Source organism: Falco punctatus (assembly GCF_963210335.1).
Source record: "Falco punctatus genome assembly, chromosome: 4".
Classification (NCBI taxonomy): Eukaryota; Metazoa; Chordata; class Aves; order Falconiformes; family Falconidae; genus Falco; species Falco punctatus.
This window is the reverse complement of record NC_137583.1, coordinates 22943282-22956852: the sequence shown is the minus strand read 5'-3', so window position 1 is coordinate 22956852 and position 13571 is coordinate 22943282.

Below are 13571 nucleotides of genomic sequence, written 5' to 3'. Positions count from 1 at the left end.
TCCTACGTGCACATCCCACTCATCTGTGGGATCATCACCAGCCCTCCTATCACATCCCCTGCCAGTGGACAGCAACTCATCTCCACCTGGAAGGATCCGTTCCCATTCTGGCACTGGCTTAGAATCCCTAGAATTCTTCTGCAGGCACCGATGGCCCAGCACACCCACCTCTCCACTACCCTCTGCTCAGTCAGACTTTCTGGGAGCTGGTTAAGCCCCTTGTGCCATCCAAGTAGTTTGTTTAACTTACTAGTAACTTCCTTGAGAATAATTTCCTGATAAAAAAAAGATCTAGAAATTTATTTATGAGGCATCTCTTAACTAGTTGTAGCAGGAGTCTTTTCTTTTTCTCTTAATGTGCAGATTTTTCAGGAAAACTTATTTCATATCAAATCACAAGAGATACAATTTCTGTGATTTCCCTGAATAAAGAGCAGGTGCTAATCTAACAACGGATATCACACTAAGCCAGGAGAATTCATATCCATTTGTGAATTTGCATAGAATAACTGCAAGTATTGGTGAATAACAATGAGAAAATTTGTTTCCAAAAAGTACAATTAAAAGGGCTCAAATGTTGTCTCAGTAGGCAAGAGCCTCATATAACCTGCAGCACAGCTAATTTGAAGCAACGTGAGTAGCATTGAACCGTATTTTGTAATTATGGACAAACAGAATCATAATTGCATTTAGTTGCCAGCAGTATGCCCAACTCCCTGCATATCAGTTCAAGACTAAATAACACAAAATTATTCTCGATATTACTTTTATGCAATGAAGCTGCTCATACTTCTAGACATCAAGTATCACCTATTTCAACTACATCTTTGGTTCAGTTCCATCCTTGGAAGAACTTGACTCCACATTTGCATCTCCATCAAAAATCACATGCATGCATACAAACCAGACACCACAGGCAACACTGGTTTATAGCAAAGACGCTAGAGAATAAAAAAAGTTCCAGAATGGCATGAGTTACATTCTTTAGACGAATTTTATAGACATGCATCTCAAACAAGCAGGTGTAGGATATCCATAAAGATGGCAAGTTTAGTTTCACTGGTACATCACACCAGGTACAGAGGAGTATTAAAAAGTCAGATACTTATAGAATCATCTCTTTCTTTTCAATTATTTTTCAAATAAAACCTCATATAAGGGATATAACTAGTTGATGATTTATTTTTTTTGCTTTTGCAGGATTTTGCATACTTTAACTTATAATTACAAGGTATGTGAAATGCCAAGAAATAATTTGTTCTTTCACAAGGGATTTAAAGAACTATCTCAATAAATCAATGAAAGGGCCAGTATAAACACAGCGAGAGAGTGGGATGCTGCCTATATGAAACAGCAGGGAAATGTAAAAATCAGAACTAGGGCGTGAGCTGTTTGTCCAGCATGTGAAAGCAATGGCAGGTCAAGTAAGAAATTGTATATATGCAGAGCAATTCGAAGCACCCTTGTTGCACACTTCATCTTGCAATATAAGTTACAGACAATACATGTCCTACCACTTTAAAACCAGATGAAAGCCAGAATTCCTGGATTACACCAGCAATAGTTCCCAAGCACAGAATATGGGCAGCAGCTGACACCCGTGTTTTTCCTCCAAGTTCCCAGTTCAAACTTACAAAGTGGGTTCACATGCAAGTAAGAAATCCACTGTGTGCTACAAACACAGCTTTTTACACTGTGGCAGAAAGACTAAAGCCATGCTTATTAAGCTGACTGTGTATGTTAGAAGACCTTGAGGGAAATTTATCCATTGCTTTTACCACAACCTGTGCAGGAATTCATTTCTCATCAAATTTCCCAACATCACAAGAATTACAGAGTGGCAGACACTGCGCAAGTTGGAGCCTCCCAGCGTGTGGGGCTGTGCAGCCTCTGTAATCAGCTTCCAACAAGTGACAGGGGGTACATCTGCACCTAGCGGTATTATCATCTGTATTGCAGTAGCACTAAAAGACCACAATTGGAATCAAAGATCCATTGTTGGAGACTTAATAGGTATCTGTATGTCCATATTACAAGGAAAAAAAAAACTATTTCAAAGAGTTTACAACCTAGAAGTACAAATAAAGAAAACAGCAGCATCCATTTCACAAAGAGTCAAAAGAGAAAAAAAAAGTACAGGGGAATGAAGATCTAAATATGCAGTTTGCTGGATTTCACCTTAAATGCTCTGAGCAGTTCACAGGGAAAGATTGACACACAGCTGGGAACAGAACATCGCTCTTCCCAAGCTGGTACTGCAGATGCAGAGCAACAGATGATGGAGGATATGGAAATCCCAAAAGAATTACGAATGAGAGAAGTTTAAATTCCTTTCCTAACATGCAACCCGCAGTATTCACATAGCAGGTATTAGGCAGAACACCTTCACCCACCCCTCTTTCAATGTACTTTCCACTATAGCCATGAAAAACAATTTATTCTGATCTCCAGAGAGCTGCACAAGCCGCACCTTTTCCATAGTACACAACCACTTTATTTCCTTCTCCATTTTTATTTTTAAAAAGTAAATCTTTTAAAACCTGAATAAGCAAATAAATAAAAGTGGACAGTCCAAAGCAGCAGGCGGTTGGCTTGTGGAGTCCTGATACACCCTTACTTCAAAATAATTCCCCACGATGGCCACTCAAAAGGGCCACCAAAACGGGAGAGCCGGTTGCTGCCAGGCTGGCACAGGGCGAAGGGAGTTAATACCTCCAGAGCCACACAGTTGCACTGAACGTGCAGGTAATGCACCTGCTCCTTTAGGCTCTTTGCAAGATCTTGCTTAATATACTCTGTATTTAGAGAGAGTTATTCAGCCAAGAACCTGGACGTGCTGCTATAGCTCTCAACATCCCCATAAGACTGCTCTATGCTATTACTCTCTTCTCACAGATGAAATCATGGAGAACCAATTAAATGATTTGCCCAGGCTCTTCCTGAGGCAGAGGTGTGTTCAGGTCTTGAGTCAGGAGTTTGCCACACATGGCTTAATGCAGGAGCGGGCTGGAAACTAGGACCACACGTGGTAATCAGTTAGCTGAGGGGAATATGCTCGAGTGTGTATTGATACAATTAACATGATGAGTCATGCTGAGAGAGCACAGGGGAGTGGGGGACGGATGGCACCAAGGAAAGGTAACACCTTGCTGTTGATTGATGGTAGTTAACCACCAATCGGGGATTGCCTAGTATGCAATGCTTAGCTCAAAAGAACCAATCTGTTTAGAATGTGTGACTTCTGAAAGTATATGTACCCATGTTTCTATACAATAAATTGACATTTGCTTGCATCAAGCTGCATCCCGTCTCTCCATCGCAGCAGCTTAACCTCACTCCTTTTCGCCAGCATCGTCATGCAGACACAGCAAGGTCTCAGCATCCAGCCGGTGGATGCTGGAAAACACCGTGGCCTCACTTGAGCGGGGGAAAATCAAGCAGCCAGGCTGGATATAATGAGCACTGAACCCAGATAAACTGCGCCTAGTTCGTATCTATCCACAGAGTTTGGTCACAGGCAGGTAACTCCTGTAAAATGACTCACTGCAGCCACTGGGCATTTCTGAGCAGAAGGAGAGGAGCGCTGGAGCAGCCAGGCACACAGGTCCCTCCCTGCCTCCAGGGCTTCACACACCAGCTTGTCTGGCTCACTTCTCCATGCACGGGCTGGCAGGACCGGCAATGCCAACATTAGACACCCAAGAGAAGAACAGGCTGTAGGAAATCACAGTAGCAATCCAGGAAAAGAGGTTTCTCCATTACAATCGTATGTAGAGGGATGTGTAACTGCGTACCAAGTGGTTTCTAGCAGTCATTACCAAAGGAGAACAGGTCCGCTGGCCTAGATCTAGACCACGTTCACAGGTCACATTGGAATAGCAGAATTTACTGATCGCATGATCTAAAGAGGTGAAGAAAATTCATTCAACGCACATCAGAGGCATTCACCATTTGCCGAAGTTGCTTCACACCACATAGGATGGAACCACAATTAACTACTTTGTTAGGCCCTCCTAAATGAGTCTCTCACCATTTCAGTAAAAGCCATCATTTCCTCCTCTGAGTCAGTTCAGAGGCTAGTATATTCATTTATTTTGATCTGCTTGCAAATATTGAAAGCCAGTGAAACTAGAAGTGCTGTAAGAATTTATTACTTTAGAAAACTATGCAAATGAGCACACTCATATGCATACATACAGTATTTAAATTATTCTCCCTGCCATCTGTGGCAATGACTTTACGATGGCGCATTTTGAGCAGGTATAGATTTATATGGACTTTCTGCTTAACATTTCAGATTTATTCCCTAAACAGAGTTTTCCTTCTCCTGTGACAGCAGTACCCCCTTGCTCTCACATGGGGCTTTGCTCTCAGCATTCATCACTTCAAGCCCCTTGATGCAAATGAGAAAGAAGTGGCAGGAATGATGGAGGGTTCACAGGCATTTTTGCTACTGTCAAAAAAAGCTTATTTTATTGCCACAGAACCCTCCACCCCCAAATCCTAGAGATCACAGGGGATGTCAGATTGCTTTACGCTGTACCACATACAATGCTGAACCACCCTGCACTCGGAATAAAAGATTGTGCCAGGCAGGGGGACCAGGAAGCCTCCCAGAAAGGACTGCTCTGGAGAAATATGAGGAGATCCACAGGCACGGACAAAGCACATGGACATTTCAGGAAAGTCACAATTCATCACAGGCGATAACAAATAGATGCCTTTGCATGGGAAGAAAACTTTCATTTGTTTTTAAGCAACTGAAAAAGATTTAATTGGCTCCGAACACAAGAAATTTGCAGTGAGACAGTTTATTCAAATTTCTTTGTGCATATACAGGCAAAAGCATTTTGTCTTTTCCAAGAATCATGATACAAATGTAAGTCATTCCACAAAAATTCATTCCATCCTCCGCAGTTTACAGGTTATCACATTTTTTCTTTCCAAAATTCTTGAAAGTACCACATACTATTTAAACATGCATAATTCAGCGATAGCTCTAGATGTTTAACAGAACCTTTCAATTCATTCTTTACTCACAATTAGACTTTACACTTATTACTGTAGCCCTCAATTATGAACATAGTTTGACTACATACCTGAAAGAATTTCAGACACGTTTTATCTCCCAATAAAAAAAATCCATAATTGCCTGTCATTCAAAGAAAATTAAAAATCATTTTGGAAGAGATATGACTTGAATTGCAACCTATCTCAATAATTATAACATATACATACACAGGGCTCCTCCTTGCAATGTCAGGGGCCTTCGCCAAAAAGATGATGGACAGCACCCATCCCACGTGTCATTAGTCCCCCAGGCTAATTAACTATCTAACAGCAGCAGCAGGACTCACCTTGCTCATTGGGGAGAGGAGAAGGACCTGAAGTCTGTCCGCAGGGCACTTGACTTCACTGCAACCCAGCGCTTGGCACGCATCTACCACATCATGGGCTGGTTACATGGCTTTAGAAGTGAAATTTTACCCTCATATGGCCCCCATATGACTTGTAACTAACCATGCTGCAATTCCCCACACCTTTTTTTTTTTTTTTTTTTTTTTGAGTTGTTCTCACACAGCAGTAGCAGCAGCTCCAAGCCCTGGCAGCTCGGCCAGCTCAGCATTCCATCAATGCCAGGACAAAGCTGTTCTTAGCACACAGCTCCTGCAAAAACCTGGGAGGCATCAGGAAGTCACAAACAGGAATGATTTGGGACCAAAAAAATGGCACCGCGTTGGAGAACACTGACAAGGCACCAGAAACCTACATGCTCTATATAATAAAGCTGTTAGCGCTTTATGTAAAAAAAGGAAAAAAATACCTGGGTAACACTTTAATCCACCCCACGTGTTTAAGATCTCCACAGCAAAGGGCAGCCTATCCTGCTGCGATCCACAGCACAGGGCTCGGAGGGGGCCAGGCACCCCGCTAGCAGAAGGTCAGCAAAGCACGAGTACGGGCTTTTTGAACTCTAAGAAAAAAATCTTCCTCAACAGAGGGTATGGCAGGATGAAGGGCACCAATATGTCTCAGTAAGGAAACGCAAATGCAGATGAAGACCTTTCTGGCAGAAACGGGGGTGGGAAAAAGATATTTGAAATGGCTTTGTAGAAACGGAACAGGCACATCCAAGCAATGATGTTAACTTCATGCTTAGCCTTGGAGCTGCCAAAGGAAACCCACCAAACACCACAGCTGCTCTCCAAAGGACAGAGTTATAGACTGAGCCCTGTGTACTTCTGTTCAAAAGCCTTCCATAACACACAGCTAAATTCCGTAGTCGCTCGAAAGGTTGCAGATATCACTAGACTGACATTTTAGCTGCCTTTGGACTATCTATCAACATAACTATTATCTCAGCTACAAGTCAGGAGCTGTGTAATCCAATTCACTCCAGGTTATTGCTTAGGGAGTCCCCCTCTCATGAACTCCCCGCTCTCGTGAAGCGCGCAGCTGGTTTGGGTTAATGCAGCCAAACAGGTAAACAGATCACCGCAGGCTTTCTGTGCCAAGAGCATCGCTGCAGCCCGGCCCAAAAGAGTATGCTGGTGCAGGGCAGTAACAAATATTTAAGGGTTTTTTTTAGTATTGCCTCTAAAACACAAAAGAACTCAAACACACACTAGTTACATTTTCTTAAATAAGCTTCACTTCAAGCTTCCTCTCAGCCTCAGCAAACCAATATATGAGATTTCTTACAATAAAATCTAAATGAAGTTGTTACCTGCTCGTAGATGCCCTAGCAGCCAATAAAAATAATAAATTAATATATGTGGTAGCCACTCATCCCATCACCTCCTGGCTGCCAAAATCCTTCTGGAAGCCTCAGAGCACTGAATATCATTTCCCTGATGTCACTACCAACACAAAATTGTATGCACGGCAAAACTAATTCATCCTGAAGCATGTGGCTTTTCAGGCATGTCAGGGGAACTTTCTCACATTAATAAAATAAACCCACAAATTTAATGCCTGTATAAGCTTCTTTTTTCTTTAAAGGTTAAATCCAGAAGAAACTGTGTAGGTTTTCTTCATAGGCTATCTGGCCATGTAATCCATAACATATTTTCCTATCAGAAGCTACTCAGAAGTAATAAGAAAATATATTGATTCTAACAGGGAAATATTTTTCTAATTGAAGTGGTCAATGCTTTTAATGGCAGTGTTTATGTTTTACAGTCATTTTAATATACATACAGAAAAACACAGAACATCTAGTTTAAGGCACCCACAGAAATGCATTGCGTAACATTGGCCCTGCAATCTCAGCCCCACCATCGCATGCATCTTCTTTATTTATGTGTCTTATAATTATATCATCAGCATTTTCCCATGTGTTTCTGCCTCCCTGCACACATAGGATGAATCCTTTTTACTTAATGAGCATGTATTTAATATTTTGGGTTTGCCTCATTTTTCAGTGTGTGTCTGGGGCCTTATCTCCTGCCTACTGTCCAAACACTGCTCTGAATAAAGAATTTTTCATTTCCTTTGGGCTTTTCTCTGCTGTTTGTCACTATCTGAATGCTTCACAACATTAATTAAACTGACAAGGTAACGCAGCAGTATTATCTCCATTTTACACATGGGGTACTGAGGCACAGAGAAGTTAAAGTCCAAAGTAAAGCTAGCCATAAACTTCACAAGAAATACTGTAGTTGAAATGCAAACTACAAAAGAAAGCATCGCCTTTAAATGAAAGTGATTCATGAAGACCTGAACAAGAACCACAGGTTTCAGGCGAAGGAAGCAGGGAGAGTAAAAAGCCAGTCATTCCAGTCTGGAAACAGAAAATGGCATTTCCATTTAGCAAACATCTTTGAAAGTTTGAATTTACAGTTCCAGCCTGGAAACTGAGAGTTAGGAACTTGTTCAGGTTTTGTAGTCCAATTGCAGTTTAAAATAACCGCTTTTGTTGGGTGTCCCAAGTAGGGCTCAGCTACACTATGTATTAGAGGAATGTGAAGGGAACCAGCCCAAAGGGCAAGCCTAGGGGATCTAAACTAAGGGTTCCTAAACCCCAGTGTGGATCAAGAAGCAAACTTCACACTGTAAATTCAGCTAAGGGTTTAATTCAGCATACGTGTCTCTGCAGGTGCCTCTGGAGCAGTGCAGACAGCTCCATCCCAGAGCACCGATGCTGTGATGGGACCTCCACCCTTCACTCCGCTGTTCAGCTCCTCAATATTTTTCATTACCAGAATAAGAAGTCTGATGTAACCTTTGTAGCCCTGGAGCAATTGAGAGAATGGCAGATGTATTGTCTGACAGGTCTGTGACAGACCCCAACATCACTGGCAAAGCGAAAGCAATTTTATGAGCAAATGACAAATGTTCAGAAGCTTGCATCTTCACTTGATGTTGGCAAGAACTCAGAAATTAACCTGTAGGACCTAGAAAAATCAAGCCAAGCATGACTACTGAGGAGGGGTTGCATTTTTTTTCAGCTACAATCAGCCACTGAGTATTATTGCAAATCACTGGGTCCGTTGCCAAATATGACCGTTCCTTCTTGATGCAGCAAGTGTCTACTCACATAAAAATTAATTGAAACAAATGAATCTAGTCGAAGTCACCCAAAGGAGGGGTAAGCGGAGGTGTCTGATTGTGCTTATGCAAGTAACAGTGATATTTCCAGACGCTTGGTAACTGCGGTCTCCCCCTGACAAGGCAGAGCTACACCACCTTGGCCCAGTATGTGACAGGGTCTGGTCTTCTGAAAATACAGTTTCTTAAGGTAATTTCAGACTTGAAAAGCCAACGTTTTCAAAAATAAATTACAAAATATAAAGGCAAAATCCTTCAAATGCTTGCTGACAGTGATGGCTTAACGACTCAAATTGCCAAAGAAATGTTATCAAATTTTCTCTGAATATATTTTTCACCTTACTACCCGTAACCTTCTAATCTGTTCCAGAATCCTCTACTACTTTGCCTCTCTACAAAGTGCTATTAAAAAGTAGCAAGTTACTCATTACAAGAGTACACCTCAACCAAATCCCTTAGCAGCATGCCAAGTGCACAAATATTTAACAGCTAATGGCAAATTCCAAATCAATACTTATATATTTATTAATTTCAATCATTCAGGCCAGGAAGGTATGAATAAGGACACTATCGTTTAGGTGTGTAATTAATCATCCTGGACACTTCATTGTCAGTGAACATAAATCAAGAAGCAAGTGTTTCTCCTACCCGAGTGATGTGTAACCAGCATTAACACAGTGACAAGATCTAATGCTTGTCAGTAACTAATACATATTTTATCTACTTTTGACACCAATGATGCAGGGCTGTTTCACACAAGTGCCCTCCACCTCTGAATTTATTTTCTGGATGTGGAGCACATATTTTAAAAATATTAACAGAGTGTAACAAGGCTGAAGAAAGAAGTTGTCAAACACCAAGCTATAAAGTAAAAGAAAAAATCTTACATGTCAATACAAGCCATAACAAACACATGCTAAAATAAGATGGGACAAATGACCACCTGCAGGACAGTGTAAGGCAATTACTAAATTGTAAAACAGTCATAAACCAGCCACCGGTTTAGCTCCATGTATGCCTTTGCTAAGCATCCAGTGGGTCATTAAGAGTTTGCAAGTACAAACTAGGCTTAAAGCACTGCTAGCAAAAGGAGGAAAACATGAAGAACTAAAGCTTGCTTTCAAAAACATTTCTATGAACCTGCAGAACATCCCCATGGCCAGGACATTCCGGGTGCCAGTATAACTGGGCACATGAATCTGGAAGCAGAGGCACAAAGATTTTCAACTCAGTGTGGTCAAGTTTTCCCGGTTCCTGAGATTCTTTAAACTGCAGTAATTACCCCTTTTCAAAATTGTATTTCACAGAGACAATTAACCCAAAGAACGCCACGAGGCTACGTTCAGGCTGGCACTATTTTTCACCTGAGTTCACAGCATTCACTACAGGTGGACCTGGACCAGAAGGTGACCACCACAGAGATGAGCGAGCTCCTCCAGCACAGCAAACTGCTATAATATCTGTGCAGCTCACAACCCACTGCAGTAAGCTGCCACCCCACCTCTCACTCCCTCTTTAGCCAAGGCAGCTGTATCCACCTGACAGGGGGATGCAAAAGCCCCAAACCTCCCCAGGACAGGTAGGAGGAAGAAGCATCATAAAACTGCCCCGGAGCCATCCTACATACATCTTTAACTGCTGAACTGAGTTCAATTTACTGGCTGCAGAAAGACTTAAAATTGTTGAAATACAATGAAGTATTTAATTAAATAAAGCAGAGAAGAATACAATTAGCATACAATGTTTTCTTTCAAAAAAACTCTCAAGCCTGACAACTCCTGCTCTGAGCTGCAGTACTGGTACTCTAGTTCATGGCAGAGGTCACCACCATTCCCCTGGTATGGCATTGCCTATGTCCCACTCTCAGTCACATGAGAAACATGAAATATGAACTACTAAAACTTCAAATTTTTATTTCTTTAAAATATTATTTGAAAATCTAGATATACAGGAGCATTTATCATCTTTAATACTTGCTTGGAACTACCACATGCATTGTAGAAGACACCTCCCCAAAACATCCACGTACAACCAGGCTCATGAGAGATCAGCGTTTGAAGAGATGCAAGTCTTGCACAAACAGCTTATCTGAAACTCATTCAAAAGCTTGAACTACTGAACAAAATCTTGTTAGATTCTGGAAATAACTGTCAATGTCATTTTATTTGAAAAGTCCTTCCACCTCCAGCTAACACGACATGCTTCAGGCAACATTCAGAGCATCTCTTACCAGCGATACCAACATTCATCAAAACACAAATTACTGGGGCAATACTCTTATCTACAGTTAGGAGCTGGACTAGGTTTAGGACTGTTGATAGTGTCTAAAGCACCTGAGAGATAACTGTAGTCGCAGGCAACTCAAGTAAAACTCAGATACTTTTAAGGTTTTTTTTTTTTGAAGGGCCAAGCTGAACACAGCCCAGTCTATCTGCTTTGAAACGATGAAACATAGTCATGAACACAGCTCATCACTCAAGATTAAAAATGGTTCAAGACTCCCAAAGACAGCATTAATCCTTTGGATTTTAAATATTTGAGATCTCGGCACTTAAATTTCTCCAGTAATGATTCAACCTGTAACCTATTTCTCAGCCTACTTATTCTCAGACTACATATTTTATATCCAAAATCAAATTGGATTTATATCCAAAAACAAATCTACTGATTGCAATCTGCTACAGGAAAAACATAGTAACATTTCTTATTTAATTACACAGTTCTATCAACAATACGTAGAACGGAAAAATATATGTACAACTGTATTACTGTCTGTACTCTAAGTGCTAAGGTGGAATTTTGCCCACAGGCAATAACTATAAACGTAGGTCTGAGATAATCTGTTTTCAAAATACTAAGCATAAAACACTTGCTTTCAGCTTTGATGGAAGCATTCTTCTCCAAAGCACAATTTACATTTAAATTCATATTGTAGGGAATCAAATACTAAAAATAAAGTGTCAAGGTTTTCTTCTTCACTGAATTGTTTCTTAATTAGCTTCAAGTGTTTTGTCTAACCATTTCAACTCTTGTTGCCTTCCAAAAATTACAAAAATTTCTTTAATTATTCATGATATCTAACTATTGGGAAGTGCCTCAGATTGCTTTTGTTAAGAAAATAAGAACAGGTTGTTTACACCCTGCTGCTGGGGTGCAGAACATAAAAGGAAAGCAATTCCTACCAATGCAGTAAGCACCAGATAGCTCTGGTGAACCCAGCAAAACACACATACACCCACATCATCTGCTCCCCAGGACTTCTCCCCGCTCCAGCAGAAACAGAGCACTGGGAACCCTCCTCCACAGGAATGCGGTGCTGTAGGCAGTGACCCACCTGCCTTTGGCCGCTCATATTTCCCTTAACATCAACCCTAAGAATTACCCTGGCTTACAAACCCAGGCACTCTGGACTCCTTGCAGAGGATAACCACAACATTTAAGAAGTTTCTGGCCACCTAAATGAAAAAGAAGCTTCTTAGCAACTAAGTAGCATTTCCCAAAAGGGAATACCTTCCAAATAAACTATACAACGGAAGAGTCTGAAGGATGCAAATAACCCGGATAAACCTGGCAGCTGGAAAGCGCAGCACACGAGGTGCGCATCGCTGCCAGGAGGAGCCTGGCGACCGCCTGCCCCAGGAGGAGCAGCAGAGGTGCTGCTCAGCATGCATCTCCAAGCCCTGACAGGGAACACATGCACCCAGAGCACTCATGACCTTGAAGAACCACCACATGGTCCAAGCTGTCAGGTTTCAAACCATTTTTGCCAGGGTAGGTAGGGAACAGGCATCTATGTTATCCTTTCTTTCAAGGGCTGCTAGGACAAAGAATAGGTATTGCCACGGGCTGACATATACACACCCTGAACAAATAAATATTTTAAGTGGTACAGAAAACTGTTCACTGGTTCCCTAGCAATGTTTTGTTCTGTTCTTGCAAAAGACATAGCAAGAACAAAGTTGAGTGACTAACTTCACAGTTAATGCAGAACAACAATTAAGTAATAAGATTTCACACACAGGAGCCACACAAAGTCCCTGATGATTGCACTTGAAAATTGCTTAAGTTAACAAAGCACTTTATACCAACCCAAACTCCTTTCATTACCGTCCCAAGTACCGCAGATGAAAAGGAATCAAAGACTGTTTGTGCTCACCAAGCTCAGCTGCAGCTCCAAGCTATTTCAAAACCAGATGTGTTAAGAGCTCCCAGACTGATCAGGTTCATTTTTAATTCAGAAAAATCTATTTCTGCACCTGGGTTTTACACCCTATTATGCTTCTGAAATAACTTAAAACTGTATAGTTTTAGCCAACTCACTCTGCCAAGTGCATGCTGCTGTAATTCCATTCCAGTTGATAGCATTACTCAGAGAAATTTGACTTATATCTCGTTAGAATTAAATGTGCTGCTAGTTTGTGAAGTATTTTGCCTGATCTGTCATATCAACTGAATATTTTCATGCCCTTTCTTCTTTTTAGCATGATAGCTAATTCAAAGACAGTTATTCTACTCCATTAAAACCAAAAGTCTATGTGAAAAACATTAGCTGTTAGAGCTTATATTGGACCAAGGATTGCCTCCCCAACAAAGCAGCCAAACGACAACAGAAGACAGAATGCCATTTATTTCTAAATTATCACCTTCTTCCTATTGATTTATTTTTCTGATATTTTACATGTGTCTTTTCCTGTTTTTACATTTGATCTAAAATGCCCCTCTCAGCATCCCAGTGCAATGGCAAGGAGCCTCCAACAGACACCTCCACCAAACGCGGGAGGATGCTTAGCAGGAAGGAGACATCCAACCTCTCCCTGCAGAGCAGATTAAGAAACCTTATCTGCAGGACCATCAGCTGCAAACATACAACTCGGTTCAAACATAGCATATCTTAAGAGCATCCAGAGGTCGTCACAAGCATGCTTCCTCAATCAGCCACTGGTCAAGAGTCACTCATTCTAATCCAAAAGCACAAAGTTATTTTCCCAAAACTTCTGACTCTCAAGAAAGAAAATAAAAAG